We start from the raw sequence: 23,828 nt of genomic DNA, 5'->3' as shown, positions 1-23,828 counted from the left end.
GACCTTGGGGCAATTTGGGCCGCTTGCTCTGCCTGCTGCCCTGAGGCTGCTGGGCCAAAGAGGTCTTGGGCATCCAGCCCCTTGCTGGTCCCTTCCCTCTGACGAGGCCCTCTGAGCTCCAGCACCTTGCAGTGTGGAGACAGCCCCTGCCAGCAACCTCCTCTCCAAGGAGGCCTCACCCGAGGCCTAGGCCCAGGGGAAAGGCACCAGCAGGAATGAGCCTGGGGAGGTGCCCGGGCATCTCTGGACCCAGTCCCCGCAGCCTGCCCCTTGGTGGGGCAGTACCCCCGGAGGCCAGGAAGGTCTGGGCAAGGCTGGCCAGGGGCAGGGGCCCTGCTGGGTCCTGCCCTTGGCCTGTGGGGCCTCTGAGCACAACCGGCCCTCTCCCACTGGAAGACCTCCCCGGCTACCTCCAAAGGCCGGTTTGCAAGCACTCCCGCCCACTGTTCCCACCAGGCGCGCACAATGCTCCCAAGCCCGGGAGAAAAGCGCTTCGGGGTGGTGCTCTCACCGGGCCCTTGCCCCTGAGCCTGGGGGCAATGCAGGGGGAACACAGTCCCAGGGCAAGGCAGAACCACATGCACACGTCTGTTCCTGCCCCCTGCACCGGCAGAGAGCTCGGGGGAGCTAGAGTCTGTCAGGCAGCTGCTGGGCTGGCCGTCTGTGTGGGAAGGGGCAGAGCCGACCTAGGGGCAAGTTGGGCCTCTTGCTCTCCCTGCTGCCCTGAGGCTGCTGGGCCAAAGAGGTCTTGGGCATCCAGCCCCTTGCTGGTCCCTTCCCTCTGACGAGGCCCTCTGAGCTCCAGCACCTTGCAGTGTGGAGACAGCCCCTGCCAGCAACCTCCTCTCCAAGGAGGCCTCAACCGAGGCCTAGGCCCAGGGGAAAGGCACCAGCGGGGATGAGCCAGGGGAGGCGCCCGGGCATGTCTGGACCCAGTCCCCGCAGCCTGCCCCTTGGTGGGGCAGTACCCCCGGAGGCCAGGAAGGTCTGGGCAAGGCTGGCCAGGGGCAGGGGCCCTGCTGGGTCCTTATCCTGGCCTGTGGGGCCTCTGAACACAACCGGCCCTCTCCCGCTGGAAGACCTCCCTGGCTGCCTCCAAAGGCCGATTTGCCAACACTCCCGCCCGCTGTTCCCGCCAGGCACGCACAATGCTCCCAAGCCCGGGAGAAAAGCGCTTCGGGGTGGTGCTCTCACCGGGCCCTTGCCCCTGAACCTGGGGGACAGGCAGCGAGTCCACACTCCAAGGCCAAGGCAGAACCACATGCACACGTCTGTTCCTGCCCCTGCACCGGCAGAGAGCTCGGGGGAACCAGAGTCTGTCAGGCAGCTGCTGGGCTGGCCGTCTGTGTGGGAAGGGGCAGAGCCGACCTTGGGGCAATTTGGGCCGCTTGCTCTGCCTGCTGCCCTGAGGCTGCTGGGCCAAAGAGGTCTTGGGCATCCAGCCCCTTGCTGGTCCCTTCCCTCTGACGAGGCCCTCTGTGCTCCAGCACCTTGCAGTCTGGAGACAGCCCCTGCCAGCAACCTCCTCTCCAAGGAGGCCTCACCCGAGGCCGAGGCCCAGGGGAAAGGCACCAGCGGGGATGAGCCTGGGGAGGCGCGCGGGCATGTTTGGACCCAGTCCCCGCAGCCTGCCCCTTAGTGGGGCAGTACCCCCGGAGGCCAGAAAGGTCTGGGCAAGGCTGGCCAGGGGCAGGGGCCCTGCTGGGTCCTGCCCCTGGCCTGTGGGGCCTCTGAGCACAACCGGCCCTCTCCCACTGGAAGACCTCCCCGGCTGCCTCCAAAGGCCGGTTTGCAAGCACTCCCGCCCACTGTTCCCACCAGGCGCGCACAATGCTCCCAAGCCCGGGAAAAAAGCGCTTCGGGGTGATGCTCTCTCCATGCCCTTGCCCCTGAGCCTGGGGGTCAGGCAGGGGGTCCACACTCCCAGGCCAAGGCAGAACCACATGCACACGTCTGTTCCTGCCCCCTGCACCGGCAGAGAGCTCGGGGGAGCCAGAGTCTGTCAGACAGCTGATGGACTGGCCGCCTGTGTGGGAAGTGGCAGAGCCGACCTAGGGGCAAGTTGGGCCTCTTGCTCTCCCTGCTGCCCTGAGGCTGCTGGGCCAAAGAGGTCTTGGGCATCCAGCCCCTTGCTGGTCCCTTCCCTCTGACGAGGCCCTCTGAGCTCCAGCACCTTGCAGTGTGGAGACAGCCCCTGCCAGCAACCTCCTCTCCAAGGAGGCCTCACCCGAGGCCTAGGCCCAGGGCAAAGGCACCAGCGGGGATGAGCCTGGGTAGGCGCCCGGGCATGTCTGGACCCAGTCCCCGCAGCCTGCCCCTTGGAGGGGCAGTACCCCCGGAGGCCAGGGAGGTCTGGGAAAGGCTGGCCAGGGGCACGGGCCCTGCTGGGTCCTGCCCCTGGCCTGTGGGGCCTCTGAACACATCCGGCCCTCTCCCACTGGAAGACCTCCCCGGCTGCCTCCAAAGGCCGGTTTGCAAGCACTCCCGCCCGATGTTCCCTGCAGGCACGCACAATGCTCCCAAGCCCGTGAGAAAACGCTTCGCGGTGGTGCCCTCTCCGGGCCCTTGCCCCTGAGCCTGGGGCAAGGCAGGGGGAACACACTCCCAGGCCAAGGCAGAACCACATGCCCACGTCTGTTCCTGTCCCCTGCACCGGCAGAGAGCTCGGGGGAGCCAGAGACTGTCAGGCAGCTGCTGGGCTGGCGGCCTGTGTGGGAAGGGGCAGAGCCGACCTAGGGGCAAGTTGGGCCTCTTGCTCTGCCTGCTGCCCTGAGGCTGCTGGGCCAAAGAGGTCTTGGGCATCCAGCCCCTTGCTGGTTCCTTCCCTCTGACGAGGCCCTCTGAGCTACAGCACCTTGCAGTGTGGAGACAGCCCCTGCCAGCAACCTCCTCTCCAAGGAGGCCTCACCCGAGGCCTAGGCCCAGGGCAAAGGCACCAGCGGGGATGAGCCTGGGGAGGCGCCCGGGCATGTTTGGACCCAGTCCCCGCAGCCTGCCCCTTGGTGGGGCAGTACCCCCGGAGGCCAGAAAGGTCTGGGCAAGGTTGGCGAGGGGCAGGGGCCCTGCTGGGTCCTGCCCCTGGCCTGTGGGGCCTCTGAGCACAACCGGCCCTCTCCCACTGGAAGACCTCCCCGGCTGCCTCCAAAGGCCGGGTTGCAAGCACTCCCGCCCACTGTTCCCACCAGGCGCGCACAATGCTCCCAAGCCCGGGAAAAAAGCGCTTCGGGGTGGTGCTCTCTCCGGGCCCTTGCCCCTGAGCCTGGGGGCCAGGCAGGGGATCCACACTCCCCGGCCAAGGCAGAACCACATGCACACGTCTGTTCCTACCCCCTGCACGGGCAGAGAGCTCGGGGGAGCCAGAGTCTGCCAGGCAGCTGCTGGGCTGGCCGTCTGTGTGGGAAAGGGCAGAGCCGACCTAGGGGCAAGTTGGGCCTCTTGCTCTGCCTGCTGCCCTGAGGCTGCTGGGCCAAAGAGGTCTTGAGCATCCAGCCCCTTGCTGGTCCCTTCCCTCTGACGAGGCCCTCTGAGCTCCAGCACCTTGCAGTGTGGAGACAGCCCCTGCCAGCAACCTCCTCTCCAAGGAGGCCTCACCCGAGGCCTAGGACCAGGAAAAAGGCACCAGCGGGGATGAGCCTGGGGAGGCGCCCGGGCATGTCTGGACCCAGTCCCCGCAGCCTGCCCCTTGGAGGGGCAGTATCCCCGGAGGCCAGGAAGGTCTGGGAAAGGCTGGCCAGGGGCAGGGGCCCTGCTGGGTCCTGCCCCTGTCCTGTGGGGCCTCTGAGCACAACAGGCCCTCTATAGCTGGAAGACCTCCCCGGCTGCCTCCAAAGGCAGGTTTGTAAGTACTCATTCGCGCTGCTTCCGCCAGCCACGCACAATGCTCCCAAGCCCGGGAGAAAAGCATTTTGGGGTGGTGATCAGTCCGGGCCCTTGGAAGACCTCCCCGGCTGCCCCCAAAGGCCGGTTTGGAAGCACTCCCACTCGCTGTTCCCGCCATCCGCGCAAATGTTCCAAGCCCGGGAGAAAAGCGCTTCGGGGTGGTGCTCTCTCCTGGCCCTTGGAAGACCTCCCCGGCTGCCTCCAAAGGCTGGTTTTCAAGAACTCCCTCCCGCTGACCCGCCAGCCGCACACAATGCTCCCAAGCCCGGGAGAAAAGCATTTTGGGGTGGTGCTCTCTCCGGGCCCTTGGAAGACCTCCCCGGCTGCCTACAAAGGCCGGTTTGCAAGCACTCATGTCCGCTGTTCCCGACAGCCGCGCACAATGCTCCCAATTCCGGGAGAAAAGTGCTTCGGGATGGTGCTCTCTCCGGGCCCTTGGAAGACCTCCCCGGCTGCCTCCAAAGGCCGGTTTGCAAGCACTCGTGCCCACTGTTCCCGCCAGCCTCGCACAATGCTCCCAAGCCCGGGAGAAAAGCGCTTCGGGGTGGTGTTCTCTCCGTGCCCATGGAGGACCTCCCTGGCTGCCCCCAAAGGCCGGTTTGCAAGCACTCCCACTCGCTGTTCCCGCCAGCCACGCACAATCCTCCAAAACCCCGGAGAAAAGCGCTTCGGGGTGCTGTTCTCTCCGTGCCCATGGAAGACCTCCCGGGGTGCCCCCAAAGGCCGGTTTGGAAGCACTCCCACTCGCTGTTCCCGCCATTCGCGCAAATGTTCCAAGCCCGGGAGAAAAGCGCTTCTGGGTGGTGCTCTCTCCTGGCCCTTGGAAGACCTCCCCGGCTGCCTCCAAAGGCCGGTTTGCAAGCACTCATGTCCGTTGTTCCCGCCAGCCGCGCACAATGCTCCCAAGCCCGGGAGAAAAGCATTTTGGGGTGGTGATCAGTCCGGGCCCTTGGAAGACCTCCCCGGATGCCTCCAAAGGACAGTTTGCAAGCACTCCTGCCCGCTGTTCCCACCAGCCACGCACAATGCTCCCAAGCCCGGGAGAAACGCATTTTGGGGTGGTGCTCACACCGGGCCCTGGAAGACCTCCCCGGCTGCCTCCAAAGGACGGTTTTCAAGCACTCCTGCCTGCTGTTCCCGCCACCCGCGCACAATGCTCCCAAGCCCGGGAGAAAAGCGCTTCGGGGTGGTGCTCTCTACAGGCCCTTGGAAGACCTCCCCGGCTGCCTCCAAAGGCCGGTGTGCAAGGACACCTTCCTGCTGTTCCCGCCAGCCACGCACAATGCTCCCAAGCCCGGGAGAAAGCATTTTGGGGTGGTGCTCACTTCGGGCCCTTGGAAGACCTCCCCGGCTGCCTCCAAAGGCCAGTTTGCAAGCACTCCTGCCTGCTGTTCCCGCCAGCCGCGCACAATGCTCCCAAGCCCGGGAGAAAAGCGCTTCAGGGTGGTGCTCTCTCCGGGCACTTTCAAGACCTCCCCGGCTGCATCCAAGGCAGGTTTGTAAGTACTCATTCCCGCTGCTTACGCCAGCCAGCCACAATGCTCCCAAGCCCGGGAGAAAAGCATTTTGGGGTGGTGATCAGTCCGGGCCCTTGGAAGACCTCCCCGGCTGCCCCCAAAGGCCGGTTTGGAAGCACTCCCACTCGCTGTTCCCGCCATCCGCGCAAATGTTCCAAGCCCGGGAGAAAAGCGCTTCGGGGTGGTGCTCTCTCCTGGCCCTTGGAAGACCTCCCCGGCTGCCTCCAAAGTCCGGTTTGCAAGCACTCCCGCCCGCTGTTCCCGCCAGCCGCGCACAATGCTCCCAATCACGGGAGAAAAACGCTTCGGGGTGGTGCTCTCTGCGGGCCCTTGGAAGACCTCCCCGTCTGCCTCCAATGGCCGGTTTGCAAGCACTCATGCCCGCTGTTCCCACCAGCCGCGCACAATGCTCCCAAGCCAGGGAGAAAAGCTTTTTGGGGTGGTGCTCACACCGGGCCCTGGAAGACCTCCCCGGCTGCCTCCAAAGGCCGGTTTTCAAGCACTCCTGCCTGCTGTTCCCGCCACCCGCGCACAATGCTCCCAAGCCCGGGAGAAAAGCGCTTCGGGGTGGTGCTCTCTACAGGCCCTTGGAAGACCTCCCCGGCTGCCTCCTAAGGCCGGTTTGCAAGGACTCCTATCTGCTGTTCCCGCCAGCCACGCACAATGCTCCCAAGCCCGGGAGAAAAGTGCTTCGGGGTGGTGCTCTCTCCGGGCCCTTGGAAGACGTCCGGGCTGCCTCCAAAGGCGAGTTTGCAAGCACTCATGCCCGCTGTTCCCGCCAGCTGCGCACAATGCTCCCAAGCCCGGGAGAAAAGCATTTTGGGGTGGTGCTCACTCCGGGCCCTTGGAAGACCTCCCCGGCTGCCTCCAAAGGCCAGTTTGCAAGCACTCCTGCCTGCTGTTCCCGCCAGCCGCGCACAATGCTCCCAAGCCCGGGAGAAAAGCGCTTCGGGGTGGTGCTCTCTCCGGGCACTTTCAAGACCTCCCAGGCTGCCTCCAAAGGCCGGTTTGTAAGTACTCATTCCCGCTGCTTCCGCCAGCCACGCACAATGCTCCCAAGCCCGGGAGAAAAGCATTTTGGGGTGGTGCTCTCTCCGGGCCCTTGGAAGACCTCCCCGGCTGCCTTCAAAGGCCGGTTTGCAAGCACTCATGTCCGTTGTTCCCGACAGCCGCGCACAATGCTCCCAAGCCCGGGAGAAAAGCATTTTGGGGTGGTGATCAGTCCGGGCCCTTGGAAGACCTCCCCGGATGCCTCCAAAGGACAGTTTGCAAGCACTCATGCCCGCTGTTCCCGCCAGCCGCGCACAATGCTCCCAAGACCGTGAGAAAACCGCTTCGGGGTGGTGTTCTCTCCGGGACCATGGAGGACGTCCCCAGCTGCCCCCAAAGGCCGGTTTGCAAGCACTCCACTCGCTGTACCCGCCAGCCACACACAATGTTCCAAAACCCCGGAGAAAAGCGCTTCGGGGTGGTGCTCTCTCCGGGCCCTTGGAAGACTTCTCTGGCTGCCTCCAAAGGCAGGTTTGCAAGAACTCCCTCCCGCTGTCCCGCCAGCCGCGCACAATGCTCCCAAGCACGGGAGAAAAGCATTTTGGGGTGGTGCTCACTCCGTGCCCTTGGAAGACCTCCGCGCCTGCCTCCAAAGGCCGGTTTGCAAGCACTCCTGCCTGCTGTTCCGGCCACCCGCGCACACTGCTCCCAAGCCCGGGAGAAAAGCGCATCGGGGTGGTGTTCTCTCCGGGCCCATGGAGGACCTCCCTGGCTGCCCCCAATGGCCGGTTTGCAAGCATTCCACTAGCTGCTCCCGCCAGCCATGCAAATGCTCCCAAGCCCGGGAGAAAAGCATTTTGGGGTGGTGCTCTCTCCGGGCCCTTGCCCCTGGGCCTGGGGGCCAGGCAGGGGATCAACACTCCCAGGCCAAGTCAGAACCACATGCACACGTTTGTTCCTGCCCCCTGCACTGGCAGAGAGCTCGGGGGAGCCAGAGTTTGTCAGGCAGCTGCTGGGCTGGCTGCCTGTGTGGGAAGGGGCAGAGCCGAACTAGAGGCAAGTTGGGCCTCTTGCTCTGCCTGCTGCCCTGAGGCTGCTGGGCCAAAGAGGTCTTGGTCATCCAGCCCCTTGCTGGTCCCTTCCCTCTGACGAGGCCCTCTGAGCTCCAGCATCTCGCAGTGTGGAGACAGCCCCTGCCAGCAACCTCCTCTCCAAGGAGGCCTCAACCGAGGCCTAGTCCCAGGGGAAAGGCACCAGCGGGGATGAGCCTGGGGAGGCGCCCGGGAATGTCTGGACCCAGTCCCCGCAGCCTGCCCCTTGGTGGGGCTGTAACCCCGGAGGCAGGAAGGTCTGGGCAAGGCTGGCCAGGGGCAGGGGCCCTGCTGGGTCCTGCCCCTGGCCTGTGGGGCCTCTGAGCACATCCGGCCCTCTCCCGCTGGAAGACCTCCCCGGCTGCCTCCAAAGGCCGGTTTGCCAACACTCCCGCCCACTGTTCCCACCAGGCGCGCACAATGCTCCCAAGCCCGGGAGAAAAGCGCTTCGGGGTGGTGCTCTCTCCGGGTACTTGCCCCTGATCCTATGGGCAAGGCAGGGGGAACACACTCCCAGACGAAGGCAGAACCACATGCACACGTCTGTTCCTTCCCCCTGCATCGGCAGAGAGCTCAGGGGAGCCAGATTCTGTCAGGCAGCTGCTGGGCTGGCGGCCTGTGTGGGAAGGGGCAGAGCCGACCTAGGGGCAAGTTGGGCCTCTTGCTCTCCCTGCTGCCGTGAGGCTGCTGGGCCAAAGAGGTCTTGGGCATCCAGCCCCTTGCTGGTCCCTTCCCTCTGACGAGGCCCTCTGAGCTCCAGCACCTTGCAGTGTGGAGACATCCCCTGCCAGCAACCTCCTCTCCAAGGAGGCCTCAACCGAGGCCGAGGCCCAGGGGAAAGGCACCAGTGGGGATGAGCCTGGGGAGCGCCCGGACATGTCTGGACCCAGTCCCCGCAGCCTGCCCCTTGGTGGGGCAGTACCCCCGGAGGCCAGGAAGGTCTGGGCAAGGCTGGCCAGGGGCAGGGGCCATGCTGGGTCCTACCCCTGGCCTGTGGGGCCTCTGAGCACAACCGGCCCTCTCCCACTGGAAAACCTCCCCGGCTGCCTCCAAAGGCCAGTTTGCAAACACTGCTGCCCGCTGTTCCCGCCAGGCACGCACAATGCTCCCAAGCCCGGGAGAAAAGCGCTTCGGGGTGGTGCTCTCTCCGGGCCCTTGCCCCTGAGCCTGGGGGCCAGGCAGGGGGAACACACTCCCAGGCCAAGGCAGAACCACATGCACACGTCTGTTCCTGCCCCCTGCACCGGCAGAGAGCTCGGGGGAGCCAGAGTCTGTCAGGCAGCTGCTGGGCTGGCAGCCTGTGTGGGAAGGGGCAGAGCCGACCTAGGGGCAAGTTGGGCCTCTTACTCTCCCTGCTGCCCTGAGGCTGCTGGGCCAAAGAGGTCTTGGGCATCCAGCCCCTTGCTGGTCCCTTCCCTCTGACGAGGCCCTCTGAGCTCCAGCACCTTGCAGTGTGGAGACAGCCCCTGCCAGCAACCTCCTCTCCAAGGAGGCCTCAACCGAGGCCTAGGTCCAGGGGAAAGGCACCAGCGGGGATGAGCCTTGGGAGGCGCCCGGGCATGTCTGGACCCAGTCCCCGCAGCCTACCCCTTGGTGGGGCAGTACCCCCGGAGGCCAGGAAGGTCTGGGCAAGGCTGGTCAGGGGCCGGGGCCCTGCTGGGTCCTGCCCCTGGCCTGTGGGGCCTCTGAGCACAACCGGCCCTCTCCCGCTGGAAGACCTCCCCGGCTGCCTCCAAAGGCCGGTTTGCAAGCACTCCCGCCCGGTGATCCCCCCAGGCACGCACAATGCTCGCAAGCCCGGGAGAAAAGCGCTTCGGGGTGATGCTCTCTCCGTGCCCTTTTCCCTGAGCCTGGGGGCCAGGCAGGGGTTCCACACTCCCAGGCCAAGTCAGAACCACATGCACACGTCTGTTCCAGCCCCCTGCACCGTCAGAGAGCTCGGGGGAGCCAGAGTCTGTCAGGCAGCTGCTGGGCTGGCTGCCTGTGTGGGAAGGGGCAGAGCCGCCCTAGGGGCAAGTTGGGCCTCTTGCTCTCCCTGCTGCCCTGAGGCTGCTGGGCGAAAGAGGTCTTGGGCATCCAGCCCCTTGCTGGACCCTTCCCTCTGACGAGGCCCTCTGAGCTCCAGCACCTCGCAGTGTGGAGACAGACCCTGCCAGCAACCTCCTCTCCAAGGAGGCCTCACCCGAGGCCTAGGCCCAGGGGAAAGGCACCAGCGGGGATGAGCCTGGGGAGGCGCCCGGGCATGTCTGGACCCAGTCCCCGCAGCCTGCCCCTTGGTGGGGCAGTACCCCCGGAGTCCAGGAAGGTGTGGGCAAGGCTGGCCAGGGGCAGGGGACCTGCTGGTTCCTGCCCCTGGCCTGTGGGGCCTCTGAGCACATCCAGCCCTCTCCCGCTGGAAGACCTCCCCGGCTGCCTACAAAAGCCAGTTTGCCAACACTCCTGCCCACTGTTCCCACCAGGCGCGCACAATGCTCCCAAGCCCGGGAGAAAAGCGCTTCGGGGTGGTCCTCTCACCGGGCCCTTGCCCCTGAGCCTGGGGGCAATGCAGGGGGAACACAGTCCCAGGCCAAGGCAGAACCACATGCACACGTCTGTTCCTGCCCCCTGCACCGGCAGAGAGCTCGGGGGAGCCAGAGTCTGTCAGGCAGCTGCTGGGCTGGCGGCCTGTGGGGGAAGGCGCAGAGCCGACCTAGGGGCAAGTTCGGCCTCTTGCTCTCCCTGCTGCCCTGAGGATGCTGGGCCAAAGAGGTCTTGGGCATCCAGCCCCTTGCTGGTCCCTTCCCTCTGACGAGGCCCTCTGAGCTCCAGCACCTTGCAGTGTGGAGACAGCCCCTGCCAGCAACCTCCTCTCCAAGGAGGCCTCAACCGAGGCCTAGGCCCAGGGGAAAGGCACCAGCGGGGATGAGCTTGGGGAGGCGCCCAGGCATGTCTGGACCCAGTCCCCGCAGCCTGCCCCTTGGTGGGGCTGTAACCCCGGAGGCAGGAAGGTCTGGGCAAGGCTGGCCAGGGGCAGGGGCCCTGCTGGGTCCTGCCCCTGGCCGGTGGGGCCTCTGAGCACAACCGGCCCTCACCCACTGGAAGACCTCCCCGGCTGCCTCCAAAGGCCGGGTTGCAAGCACTCCCGCCCACTGTTCCCACCAGGCGCGCACAATGCTCCCAAGCCCGGGAAAAAAGCACTTCGGGGTGGTGCTCTCTCCGGGCCCTTGCCCCTGAGCCTGGGGGCCAGGCAGGGGATCCACACTCCCAGGCCAAGGCAGAACCACATGCACACGTCTGTTCCTACCCCCTGCACCGGCAGAGAGCCCGGGAGAGCCAGAGTCTGTCAGACAGCTGCTGGGCTGGCCGCCTGTGTGGGAAGTGGCAGAGCCGACCTAGGGGCAAGTTGGGCCTCTTGCTCTCCCTGCTTCCCTGAGGCTGCTGGGCCAAAGAGGTCTTGGGCATCCAGCCCCTTGCTGGTCCCTTTCCTCTGACGAGGCCCTCTGAGCTCCAGCACCTTGCAGTGTGGAGACAGCCCCTGCAATCAACCTCCTCTCTAAGGAGGCCTCAACCGAGGCCTAGGCCCAGGGGAAAGGCACCAGCGGGTATGAGCCAGGGGAGGCGCCCGGGCATGTCTGGACCCAGTCCCTGCAGCCTGCCCCTTGGTGGGGCAGTACCCGTGGAGGCCAGGAAGGTCTGGGAAAGGCTGGCCAGGGGCAGGGGCCCTGCTGGGTCCTGCCCATGGCCTGTGGGGCCTCTGAGCACAACCGGCCCTCTCCCACTGGAAGACCTCCCCGGCTGCCTCCAAAGGCCGGTTTGCAAGCACTCCCGCCCACTGTTCCCACCAGGCACGCACAATGCTCCCAAGCCCGGGAGAAAAGCGCTTCGGGATGGTGCTCTTTCCGGGCCCTTGCCCCTGAGCCTGGGGGCAATTCAGGGGGAACACACTCCCAGGCCAAGGCAGAACCACATGCACACGTCTGTTCCTGCCCCCTGCACCGGCAGAGAGCTCGGGGGAGCCAGAGTCTGCCAGGCAGCTGCTGGGTTGGCTGCCTGTGTGGGAAGGGGCAGAGCCGACCTAGGGGCAAGTTGGGCCTCTTGCTCTCCCTGCTGCCCTGAGGCTGCTGGGCCAAAGAGGTCTTGGGCATCCAGCCCCTTGCTGGTCCCTTCCCAATGACGAGGCCCTCTGAGCTCCAGCACCTTGCAGTGTGGAGACAGCCCCTGCCAGCAACCTCCTCTCCAAGGAGGCCTTAACCGAGGCCTAGGCCCAGGGGAAAGGCACCAGCGGGGATGAGACTGGGGAGGCGCCCGGGCATGTCTGGACACAGTCCCCGCAGCCTGCCCCTTGATGGGGCAGTATCCCCGGAGGCCAGGAAGGTCTGGGCAAGGCTGGCCAGGGGCAGGGGCCCTGCTGGGTCCTGCCCCTGTCCTGTGGGGCCTCTGAGCACAACCGTCCCTCTCCCGCTGGAAGACCTCCCCGGCTTCCTCCAGAGGCGGGTTTGCAAGCACTCCCGCCCGCTGTTCCTGCCAGGCACGCACAATGCTCCCAAGCCCGGGAGAAAAGCGCTTCGGGGTGGTACTCTCACCGGGCCCTTGCCCCTGAACCTGGGGGCCAGGCAGGGGTTCCACACTCCCAGGCCAAATCAGAACCACATGCACACGTCTGTTCCTGCCCCCTGCACCGGCAGAGAGCTCGGGGGACCCAGAGTCTGCCAGGCAGCTGCTGGGCTGGCGGCCTCTGTGGGAAGGGGCAGAGCCGACCTAGGGGCAAGTTGGGCCTCTTGCTCTCCCTGCTGCCCTGAGGCTGCTGGGCCAAAGAGGTCTTGGGCATCCAGCCTCTTGCTGGTCCCTTCCCTCTGTCGAGGCCCTCTGAGCTCCAGCACCTTGCAGTGTGGAGACAACCCCTGCCAGCAACCTCCTCTCCAAGGAGGCCTCAACCGAGGCCTAGGCCCAGGGGAAAGGCACCAGCGGGGATGAGCCTGGGGAGGCGCCCGGACATGTCTGGACCCAGTCCCCGCAGCCTGCCCCTTGGTGGGGCAGTACCCCGGGAGGCCAGGAAGGTCTGGGCAAGGCTGGCCAGGGGCAGGGGCCCTGCTGGCTTCTGCCCCTGGCCTGTGGGGCCTCTGAGCACAACCGTCCCTCTCCCGCTGGAAGACCTCCCCGGCTTCCTCCAAAGGCCGGTTTGCCAACACTCCCGCCCGCTGTTCCCGCCAGGCATGCACAATGCTCCCAAGCCCGGGAGAAAAGCACTTCGCTGTGGTGCTCTCTCCGGGCCCTTGCCCCTGAGCCTGGGGCCCAGGCAGGGGATCCACACTCCCAGGCCAAGGCAGAACCACATGAACACGTCTGTTCCTGCCCCCTGCACTGGCAGAGAGCTCGGGGGAGCCAGAGTCTGTCAGGCAGCTGCTGGACTGGCCGCCTGTGTGGGAAGTGGCAGAGCCGACCTAGGGGCAAGTTGGGCCTCTTGCTCTCCCTGCTGCCCTGAGGCTGCTGGGCCAAAGAGGTCTTGGGCATCCAGCCCCTTGCTGGTCCCTTCCCTCTGACGAGGCCCTCTGTGCTCCAGCACCTTGCAGTGTGGAGACAGCCCCTGCCAGCAACCTCCTCTCCAAGGAGGCCTCAACCGAGGCCTAGGCCCAGGGGAAAGGCACCAGAGGGGATGAGCCAGGGGAGGCGCCCGGGCATGTCTGGACCCAGTCCCCGCAGCCTGCCCCTTGGTGGGCAGTACCCCTGGAGGCCAGGAAGGTCTGGGCAAGGCTGGCCAGGGGCAGGGGCCCTGCTGGGTCCTTCTCCTGGCCTGTGGGGCCTCTGAGCACAACCGGCCCTCTCCCGCTGGAAGACCTCCCCGGCTGCCTCCAAAGGCCGATTTGCCAACACTCCCGCCCGCTGTTCCCGCCAGGCACGCACAATGCTCCCAAGCCCGGGAGAAAAGCGCTTCGGGGTGGTGCTCTCACCGGGCCCTTGCCCCTGAGCCTGGGGGACAGGCAGCGGGTCCACACTCCAAGGCCAAGGCAGAACCACATGCACACGTCTGTTCCTGCCCCTGCACCGGCAGAGAGCTCGGGGGAACCAGAGTCTGTCAGGCAGCTGCTGGGCTGGCCGTCTGTGTGGGAAGTGGCAGAGCCGACCTTCGGGCAAGTTGGGCCGCTTGCTCTGCCTGCTGCCCTGAGGCTGCTGGGCCAAAGAGGACTTGGGCATCCAGCCCCTTGCTGGTCCCTTCCCTCTGACGAGGCCCTCTGAGCTCCAGCACCTTGCAGTGTGGAGACAGCCCCTGCCAGCAACCTCCTCTCCAAGGAGGCCTCACCCGAGGCCTAGGCCCAGGGGAAAGGCACCAGCAGGGTTGAGCCTGGGGAGGTGCCCGGGCATGTCTGGTCCCAGTCCCCGCAGCCTGCCCCTTTGTGGGACAGTACCCCCAAAGGCCAGGAAGGTCTGGGAAAGGCTGGCCAGGGGCAGGGGCCCTGCTGGGGTCTGCCCCTGGCCTGTGGGTCCTCTGAGCACAACCGGCCCTCTCCCGCTGGAAGACCTCCCCGGCTGCCTCCAAAGGCCGATTTGCCAACACTCACGCCCGCTGTTCCCGCCAGGCACGCACAATGCTCCCAAGCCCGGGAGAAAAGCGCTTCGGGGTGGTGCTCTCTCCGGGCCCTTGCCCCTGAGCCTGCGGCCAGGCAGGGGGAACACACTCCCAGGCCAAGGCAGAACCACATGCCCACGTCTGTTCCTGTACCCTGCAGCGGCAGAGAGCTCGCGGGAGCCAGAGTCTGCCAGGCAGCTGCTGTTCTGGCCGCCTGTGTGGGAAGGGGCAGAGCCGACCTAGGGGCAAGTTGGGCCTCGTGCTCTCCCTGCTGCCCTGAGGCTGCTGGGCCAAAGAGGTCTTGGGCATCCAGCCCCTTGCTGGTCCCTTCCATCTGACGAGGCCCTCTGAGCTCCAGCACCTTGCAGTGTGGAGACAACCCTGCCAGCAACCTCCTCTCCAAGGAGACCTCAACCGAGGCCTAGGCCCAGGGGAAAGGCACCAGCGGGGATGAGCCTGGGGAGGCGCCCGGGCATGTCTGGACCCAGTCCCCGCAGCCTGCCCCTTGGTGGGGCAGTACCCCGGAGGCCAGGAAGATCTGGGCAAGGCTGGCCAGGGGCAGGGGCCCTGCTGGGTCCTGCCCATGGCCTGTGGGGCCTCTGAGCACAACCGGCCCTCTTCCGCTGGAAAACCTCCCCGGCTGCCTCCAAAGGCCGGTTTGCAAGCACTCCCGCCCACTGTTCCCACCAGGCACGCACAATGCTCCCAAGCCCGGGAGAAAAGCGCTTCGGGGTGGTGCTCTCTCCGGGCCCTTGCCCATGAGCCTGGGGGCCAGCCAGGGGGTCCACACTCCCAGGCCAAATCAGAACCACATGCACATGTCTGTTCTTGCCCCCTGCACCGGCAGAGATCTCGGGGGAGCCAGAGTCTGCCAGGAAGCTGCTGGGATGTCTGCCTGTGTGGGAAGGGGCAGAGCCGACCTAGGGGCAAGTTGGGCCTCTTGCTCTCCCTGCTGCCCTGAGGCTGCTGGGCCAAAGAGGTCTTGGGCATCCAGCCCCTTGCTGGTCCCTTCCCTCTGACGAGGCCCTCTGAGTTCCAGCACCTCGCAGTGTGGAGACAGCCCCTGCCAGCAACCTCCTCTCCAAGGAGGCCTCAACCGAGGCCTAGGCCCAGGGGAAAGGCACCAGCGGGGATGAGCCTGGGGAGGCGCCCGGGCATGTCTGGACCCAGTCCCCGCAGCCTGCCCCTTAGTGGGGCAGTACCCCCGGAGGCCAGGAAGGTGTGGGCAAGGCTGGCCAGGGGCAGGGGACCTGCTGGTTCCTGCCCCTGGCCTGTGGGGCCTCTGAGCACATCCGGCCCTCTCCCGCTGGAAGACCTCCCCGGCTGCCTACAAAAGCCAGTTTGCCAACACTCCTGCCCACTGTTCCCACCAGGCGCGCACAATGCTCCCAAGCCCGGGAGAAAAGCACTTCGGGGTGGTCCTCTCACCGGGCCCTTGCCCCTGAGCCTGGGGGCCAGGCAGGGGGTCCACACTCCCAGGCCAAGGCAGAACCACATGCACACGTCTGTTCCTGTCCCCTGCACCGGCAGAGAGCTCGGGGGAGCCAGAGTCTGTCAGACAGCTGATGGACTGGCCGCCTGTGTGGGAAGTGGCAGAGCCGACCTAGGGGCAAGTTGGGCCTCTTGCTCTCCCTGCTGCCCTGAGGCTGCTGGGCCAAAGAGGTCTTGGGCATCCAGCCCCTTGCTGGTCCCTTCCCTCTGACGAGGCCCTCTGAGCTCCAGCACCTTGCAGTGTGGAGACAGCCCCTGCCAGCAACCTCCTCTCCAAGGAGGCCTCACCCGAGGCCTAGGCCCAGGGCAAAGGCACCAGCGGGGATGAGCCTGGGTAGGCGCCCGGGCATGTCTGGACCCAGTCCCCGCAGCCTGCCCCTTGGAGGGGCAGTACCCCCGGAGGCCAGGAAGGTCTGGGAAAGGCTGGCCAGGGGCAGGGGCCCTGCTGGGTCCTGCCCCTGGCCTGTGGGGCCTCTGAGCACATCCGGCCCTCTCCCACTGGAAGACCTCCCCGGCTGCCTCCAAAGGCCGGTTTGCAAGCACTCCCACCCGATGTTCCCGCCAGGCACGCACAATGCTCCCAAGCCCGTGAGAAAACGCTTCGCGGTGGTGCCCTCTCCGGGCCCTTGCCCCTGAGCCTGGGGCAAGGCAGGGGGAACACACTCCCAGGCCAAGGCAGAACCACATGCCCACGTCTGTTCCTGTCCCCTGCACCGGCAGAGAGCTCGGGGGAGCCAGAGACTGTCAGGCAGCTGCTGGGCTGGCGGCCTGTGTGGGAAGGGGCAGAGCCGACCTAGGGGCAAGTTGGGCCTCTTGCTCTGCCTGCTGCCCTGAGGCTGCTGGGCCAAAGAGGTCTTGGGCATCTAGCCCCTTGCTGGTTCCTTCCCTCTGACGAGGCCCTCTGAGCTACAGCACCTTGCAGTGTGGAGACAGCCCCTGCCAGCAACCTCCTCTCCAAGGAGGCCTCACCCGAGGCCTAGGCCCAGGGCAAAGGCACCAGCGGGGATGAGCCTGGGGAGGCGCCCGGGCATGTTTGGACCCAGTCCCCGCAGCCTGCCCCTTGGTGGGGCAGTACCCCCGGAGGCCAGAAAGGTCTGGGCAAGGTTGGCGAGGGGCAGGGGCCCTGCTGGGTCCTGCCCCTGGCCTGTGGGGCCTCTGAGCACAACCGGCCCTCTCCCACTGGAAGACCTCCCCGGCTGCCTCCAAAGGCCGGGTTGCAAGCACTCCCGCCCACTGTTCCCACCAGGCGCGCACAATGCTCCCAAGCCCGGGAAAAAAGCGCTTCGGGGTGGTGCTCTCTCCGGGCCCTTGCCCCTGAGCCTGGGGGCCAGGCAGGGGATCCACACTCCCCGGCCAAGGCAGAACCACATGCACACGTCTGTTCCTACCCCCTGCACCGGCAGAGAGCTCGGGGGAGCCAGAGTCTGCCAGGCAGCTGCTGGGCTGGCCGTCTGTGTGGGAAAGGGCAGAGCCGACCTAGGGGCAAGTTGGGCCTCTTGCTCTGCCTGCTGCCCTGAGGCTGCTGGGCCAAAGAGGTCTTGAGCATCCAGCCCCTTGCTGGTCCCTTCCCTCTGACGAGGCCCTCTGAGCTCCAGCACCTTGCAGTGTGGAGACAGCCCCTGCCAGCAACCTCCTCTCCAAGGAGGCCTCACCCGAGGCCTAGGACCAGGAAAAAGGCACCAGCGGGGATGAGCCTGGGGAGGCGCCCGGGCATGTCTGGACCCAGTCCCCGTAGCCTGCCCCTTGGAGGGGCAGTATCCCCGGAGGCCAGGAAGGTCTGGGAAAGGCTGGCCAGGGGCAGGGGCCCTGCTGGGTCCTGCCCCTGTCCTGTGGGGCCTCTGAGCACAACAGGCCCTCTATAGCTGGAAGACCTCCCCGGCTGCCTCCAAAGGCAGGTTTGTAAGTACTCATTCGCGCTGCTTCCGCCAGCCACGCACAATGCTCCCAAGCCCGGGAGAAAAGCATTTTGGGGTGGTGATCAGTCCGGGCCCTTGGAAGACCTCCCCGGCTGCCCCCAAAGGCCGGTTTGGAAGCACTCCCACTCGCTGTTCCCGCCATCCGCGCAAATGTTCCAAGCCCGGGAGAAAAGCGCTTCGGGGTGGTGCTCTCTCCTGGCCCTTGGAAGACCTCCCCGGCTGCCTCCAAAGGCTGGTTTTCAAGAACTCCCTCCCGCTGACCCGCCAGCTGCACACAATGCTCCCAAGCCCGGGAGAAAAGCATTTTGGGGTGGTGCTCTCTCCGGGCCCTTGGAAGACCTCCCCGGCTGCCTACAAAGGCCGGTTTGCAAGCACTCATGTCCGCTGTTCCCGACAGCCGCGCACAATGCTCCCAATTCCGGGAGAAAAGTGCTTCGGGATGGTGCTCTCTCCGGGCCCTTGGAAGACCTCCCCGGCTGCCTCCAAAGGCCGGTTTGCAAGCACTCGTGCCCACTGTTCCCGCCAGCCTCGCACAATGCTCCCAAGCCCGGGAGAAAAGCGCTTCGGGGTGGTGTTCTCTCCGTGCCCATGGAGGACCTCCCTGGCTGCCCCCAAAGGCCGGTTTGCAAGCACTCCCACTCGCTGTTCCCGCCAGCCACGCACAATCCTCCAAAACCCCGGAGAAAAGCGCTTCGGGGTGCTGTTCTCTCCATGCCCATGGAAGACCTCCCGGGGTGCCCCCAAAGGCCGGTTTGGAAGCACTCCCACTCGCTGTTCCCGCCATTCGCGCAAATGTTCCAAGCCCGGGAGAAAAGCGCTTCTGGGTGGTGCTCTCTCCTGGCCCTTGGAAGACCTCCCCGGCTGCCTCCAAAGGCCGGTTTGCAAGCACTCATGTCCGTTGTTCCCGCCAGCCGCGCACAATGCTCCCAAGCCCGGGAGAAAAGCATTTTGGGGTGGTGATCAGTCCGGGCCCTTGGAAGACCTCCCCGGATGCCTCCAAAGGACAGTTTGCAAGCACTCCTGCCCGCTGTTCCCACCAGCCACGCACAATGCTCCCAAGCCCGGGAGAAACGCATTTTGGGGTGGTGCTCACACCGGGCCCTGGAAGACCTCCCCGGCTGCCTCCAAAGGACGGTTTTCAAGCACTCCTGCCTGCTGTTCCCGCCACCCGCGCACAATGCTCCCAAGCCCGGGAGAAAAGCGCTTCGGGGTGGTGCTCTCTACAGGCCCTTGGAAGACCTCCCCGGCTGCCTCCAAAGGCCGGTGTGCAAGGACACCTTCCTGCTGTTCCCGCCAGCCACGCACAATGCTCCCAAGCCCGGGAGAAAGCATTTTGGGGAGGTGCTCACTTCGGGCCCTTGGAAGACCTCCCCGGCTGCCTCCAAAGGCCAGTTTGCAAGCACTCTGCCTGCTGTTCCCGCCAGCCGCGCACAATGCTCCCAAGCCCGGGAGAAAAGCGCTTCAGGGTGGTGCTCTCTCCGGGCACTTTCAAGACCTCCCCGGCTGCATCCAAGGCAGGTTTGTAAGTACTCATTCCCGCTGCTTACGCCAGCCAGCCACAATGCTCCCAAGCCCGGGAGAAAAGCATTTTGGGGTGGTGATCAGTCCGGGCCCTTGGAAGACCTCCCCGGCTGCCCCCAAAGGCCGGTTTGGAAGCACTCCCACTCGCTGTTCCCGCCATCCGCGCAAATGTTCCAAGCCCGGGAGAAAAGCGCTTCGGGGTGGTGCTCTCTCCTGGCCCTTGGAAGACCTCCCCGGCTGCCTCCAAAGTCCGGTTTGCAAGCACTCCCGCCCGCTGTTCCCGCCAGCCGCGCACAATGCTCCCAATCACGGGAGAAAAACGCTTCGGGGTGGTGCTCTCTGCGGGCCCTTGGAAGACCTCCCCGTCTGCCTCCAATGGCCGGTTTGCAAGCACTCATGCCCGCTGTTCCCACCAGCCGCGCACAATGCTCCCAAGCCAGGGAGAAAAGCTTTTTGGGGTGGTGCTCACACCGGGCCCTGGAAGACCTCCCCGGCTGCCTCCAAAGGCCGGTTTTCAAGCACTCCTGCCTGCTGTTCCCGCCACCCGCGCACAATGCTCCCAAGCCCGGGAGAAAAGCGCTTCGGGGTGGTGCTCTCTACAGGCCCTTGGAAGACCTCCCCGGCTGCCTCCAAAGGCCGGTTTGCAAGGACTCCTATCTGCTGTTCCCGCCAGCCACGCACAATGCTCCCAAGCCCGGGAGAAAAGTGCTTCGGGGTGGTGCTCTCTCCGGGCCCTTGGAAGACGTCCGGGCTGCCTCCAAAGGCGAGTTTGCAAGCACTCATGCCCGCTGTTCCCGCCAGCTGCGCACAATGCTCCCAAGCCCGGGAGAAAAGCATTTTGGGGTGGTGCTCACTCCGGGCCCTTGGAAGACCTCCCCGGCTGCCTCCAAAGGCCAGTTTGCAAGCACTCCTGCCTGCTGTTCCCGCCAGCCGCGCACAATGCTCCCAAGCCCGGGAGAAAAGCGCTTCGGGGTGGTGCTCTCTCCGGGCACTTTCAAGACCTCCCAGGCTGCCTCCAAAGGCCGGTTTGTAAGTACTCATTCCCGCTGCTTCCGCCAGCCACGCACAATGCTCCCAAGCCCGGGAGAAAAGCATTTTGGGGTGGTGCTCTCTCCGGGCCCTTGGAAGACCTCCCCGGCTGCCTTCAAAGGCCGGTTTGCAAGCACTCATGTCCGTTGTTCCCGACAGCCGCGCACAATGCTCCCAAGCCCGGGAGAAAAGCATTTTGGGGTGGTGATCAGTCCGGGCCCTTGGAAGACCTCCCCGGATGCCTCCAAAGGACAGTTTGCAAGCACTCATGCCCGCTGTTCCCGCCAGCCGCGCACAATGCTCCCAAGACCGTGAGAAAACCGCTTCGGGGTGGTGTTCTCTCCGGGACCATGGAGGACGTCCCCAGCTGCCCCCAAAGGCCGGTTTGCAAGCACTCCACTCGCTGTACCCGCCAGCCACACACAATGTTCCAAAACCCCGGAGAAAAGCGCTTCGGGGTGGTGCTCTCTCCGGGCCCTTGGAAGACTTCTCTGGCTGCCTCCAAAGGCAGGTTTGCAAGAACTCCCTCCCGCTGTCCCGCCAGCCGCGCACAATGCTCCCAAGCACGGGAGAAAAGCATTTTGGGGTGGTGCTCACTCCGTGCCCTTGGAAGACCTCCGCGCCTGCCTCCAAAGGCCGGTTTGCAAGCACTCCTGCCTGCTGTTCCGGCCACCCGCGCACACTGCTCCCAAGCCCGGGAGAAAAGCGCATCGGGGTGGTGTTCTCTCCGGGCCCATGGAGGACCTCCCTGGCTGCCCCCAAAGGCCGGTTTGCAAGCATTCCACTAGCTGCTCCCGCCAGCCATGCAAATGCTCCCAAGCCCGGGAGAAAAGCATTTTGGGGTGGTGCTCTCTCCGGGCCCTTGCCCCTGGGCCTGGGGGCCAGGCAGGGGATCAACACTCCCAGGCCAAGTCAGAACCACATGCACACGTTTGTTCCTGCCCCCTGCACTGGCAGAGAGCTCGGGGGAGCCAGAGTTTGTCAGGCAGCTGCTGGGCTGGCTGCCTGTGTGGGAAGGGGCAGAGCCGAACTAGGGGCAAGTTGGGCCTCTTGCTCTGCCTGCTGCCCTGAGGCTGCTGGGCCAAAGAGGTCTTGGTCATCCAGCCCCTTGCTGGTCCCTTCCCTCTGACGAGGCCCTCTGAGCTCCAGCATCTCGCAGTGTGGAGACAGCCCCTGCCAGCAACCTCCTCTCCAAGGAGGCCTCAACCGAGGCCTAGTCCCAGGGGAAAGGCACCAGCGGGGATGAGCCTGGGGAGGCGCCCGGGAATGTCTGGACCCAGTCCCCGCAGCCTGCCCCTTGGTGGGGCAGTATCCCCGGAGGCCAGGAAGGTCTGGGCAAGGCTGGCCAGGGGCAGGGGCCCTGCTGGGTCCTGCCCCTGGCCTGTGGGCCCTCTGAGCCCGACCGGCCCTCTCCCACTGGAAGACCTTCCCGGCTGCCTCCAAAGGCGGGTTTCCAAGCACTCCCGCCCACTGTTCCCACCAGGGGCGCACAATGCTCCCAAGCCCGGGAGAAAAGCGCGTCGGGATGGTGCTCTTTCCGGGCCCTTGCCCCTGAGCCTGGGGGACAGGCAGGGGGTCCACACTCCAAGGCCAAGGCAGAACCACATGCCCACGTCTGTTCCTGCCCCCTGCACCGGCAGAGAGCTCGGGGGAGCAGGAGTCTGTCAGGCAGCTGCTGGGCTGGCGGCCTGTGTGGGAAGGGGCAGAGCCGACCTAGGGGCAAGTTGGGCCTCTTGCTCTCCCTGCTGCCCTGATGCTGCTGGGCCAAAGAGATCTTGGGCATCCAGCCCCTTGCTGGTCCCTTCCCTCTGACGAGGCCCTCTGAGCTCCAGCACCTTGCAGTGTGGAGACAGCCCCTGCCAGCAACCTCCTCTCCAAGGAGGCCTCAACCGAGGCCTAGGCCCAGGGGAAAGGCACCAGCGGGGCTGAGCCTGGGGAGGCGCCCGGGCATGTCTGGACCCAGTCCCCGCAGCCTGCCCCTTGGTGGGGCTGTAACCCCGGAGGCAGGAAGGTCTGGGCAAGGCTGGCCAGGGGCAGGGGCCCTGCTGGGTCCTGCCCCTGGCCTGTGGGGCCTCTGAGCACATCCGGCCCTCTCCCGCTGGAAGACCGCCCCGTCTGCCTCCAAAGGCCGGTTTGCAAGCACTCCCGCCCGATGTTCCCACCAGGCGCGCACAATGCTCCCAAGCCCGGGAGAAAAGCGCTTCGGGGTGGTGCTCTCTCCGGGCCCTTGCCCCTGAGCCTGGGGGCCAGGCAGGGGATCCACACTCCCCGGTCAAGGCAGAACCACATGCACACGTCTGTTCCTACCCCCTGCACCGGCAGAGAGCTCGGGGGAGCCAGAGTCTGCCAGGCAGCTGCTGGGCTGGCCGTCTGTGTGGGAAGTGGCAGAGCCGACCTTGGGGCAAGTTGGGCCGCTTGCTCTGCCTGCTGCCCTGAGGCTGCTGGGCCAAAGAGGACTTGGGCATCCAGCCCCTTGCTGGTCCCTTCCCTCTGACGAGGCCCTCTGAGCTCCAGCACCTTCCAGTGTGGAGACAGCCCCTGCCAGCAACCTCCTCTCCAAGGAGGCCTCAACCGAGGCCTAGGCCCAGGGGAAAGGCACCAGCAGGGTTGAGCCTGGGGAGGTGCCCGGGCATGTCTGGTCCCAGTCCCCGCAGCCTGTCCCTTTGTGGGACAGTACCGCCAAAGGCCAGGAAGGTCTGGGCAAGGCTGGCCAGGGGCAGGGGCCCTGCTGGGGTCTGCCCCTGGCCTGTGGGTCCTCTGAGCACAACCGGCCCTCTCCCGCTGGAAGACCTACCCGGCTGCCTCCAAAGGCCGGTTTGCCAACACTCCCGCCCGCTGTTCCTGCCAGGCACGCACAATACTCCCAAGCCCGGGAGGAAAGCGCTTCGGGGTGGTGCTCTCTCCGGGCCCTTGCCCCTGAGCCTGGGGCCAGGCAGGGGGAACACACTCCCAGGCCAAGGCAGAACCACATGCCCACGTCTGTTCCTCTACCCTGCAGCGGCAGAGAGCTCGCGGGAGCCAGAGTCTGCCAGGCAGCTGCTGTTCTGGCCGCCTGTGTGGGAAGGGGCAGAGCCGACCTAGGGGCAAGTTGGGCCTCGTGCTCTCCCTGCTGCCCTGAGGCTGCTGGGCCAAAGAGGTCTTGGGCATCCAGCCCCTTGCTGGTCCCTTCCATCTGACGAGGCCCTCTGAGCTCCAGCACCTTGCAGTGTGGAGACAGCCCCTGCCAGCAACCTCCTCTCCAAGGAGACCTCAACCGAGGCCTAGGCCCAGGGGAAAGGCACCAGCGGGGATGAGCCTGGGGTGGCGCCCGGGCATGTCTGGACCCAGTCACCGCAGCCTGCCCCTTGGTGGGGCAGTAGCCCCGGAGGCCAGGAAGGTCTGGGCAAGGCTGGCCAGGGGCAGGGGCCCTGCTCTGTCCTGCCCCTGGCCTGTGGTTCCTCTGAGCACAACCGGCCCTCTCCCGCTGGAAGACCTCCCCGGCTGCCTCCAAAGGCCGGTTTGCAAACACTCCCACCTGCTGTTCCCGCCAGGCGCGCACAATGCTCCCAAGCCCGGGAGAAAAGCGCTTTGGTGTGGTGCTCTCTCTGGGCCCTTGCCCCTGAGCCTGGGGGCCAGGCAGGGGGTCCACACTCCAAGGCAAAGGCAGAACCACATGCACACCTCTGTTCCTGCCCCCTGCACCGGAAGAGAGCTCGGGGGAGCCAGAGTCTGTCAGGCAGCTGCTGGGCTGACCGCCTGTGTGGGAAGGGGCAGAGCCGAAATAGGGGCAAGTTGGGCCTCTTGCTCTCCCTGCTGCCCTGAGGCTGCTGGGCCAAAGAGGTCTTGGGCATCCAGCCCCTTGCTGGTCCCT

This window comes from Dama dama, chromosome 32 (genome assembly GCF_033118175.1).
Source record: "Dama dama isolate Ldn47 chromosome 32, ASM3311817v1, whole genome shotgun sequence".
Taxonomy (NCBI): Eukaryota; Metazoa; Chordata; class Mammalia; order Artiodactyla; family Cervidae; genus Dama; species Dama dama.
The sequence above is the reverse complement of the archived record's forward strand: the minus strand, read 5'-3'. Positions refer to the sequence as shown.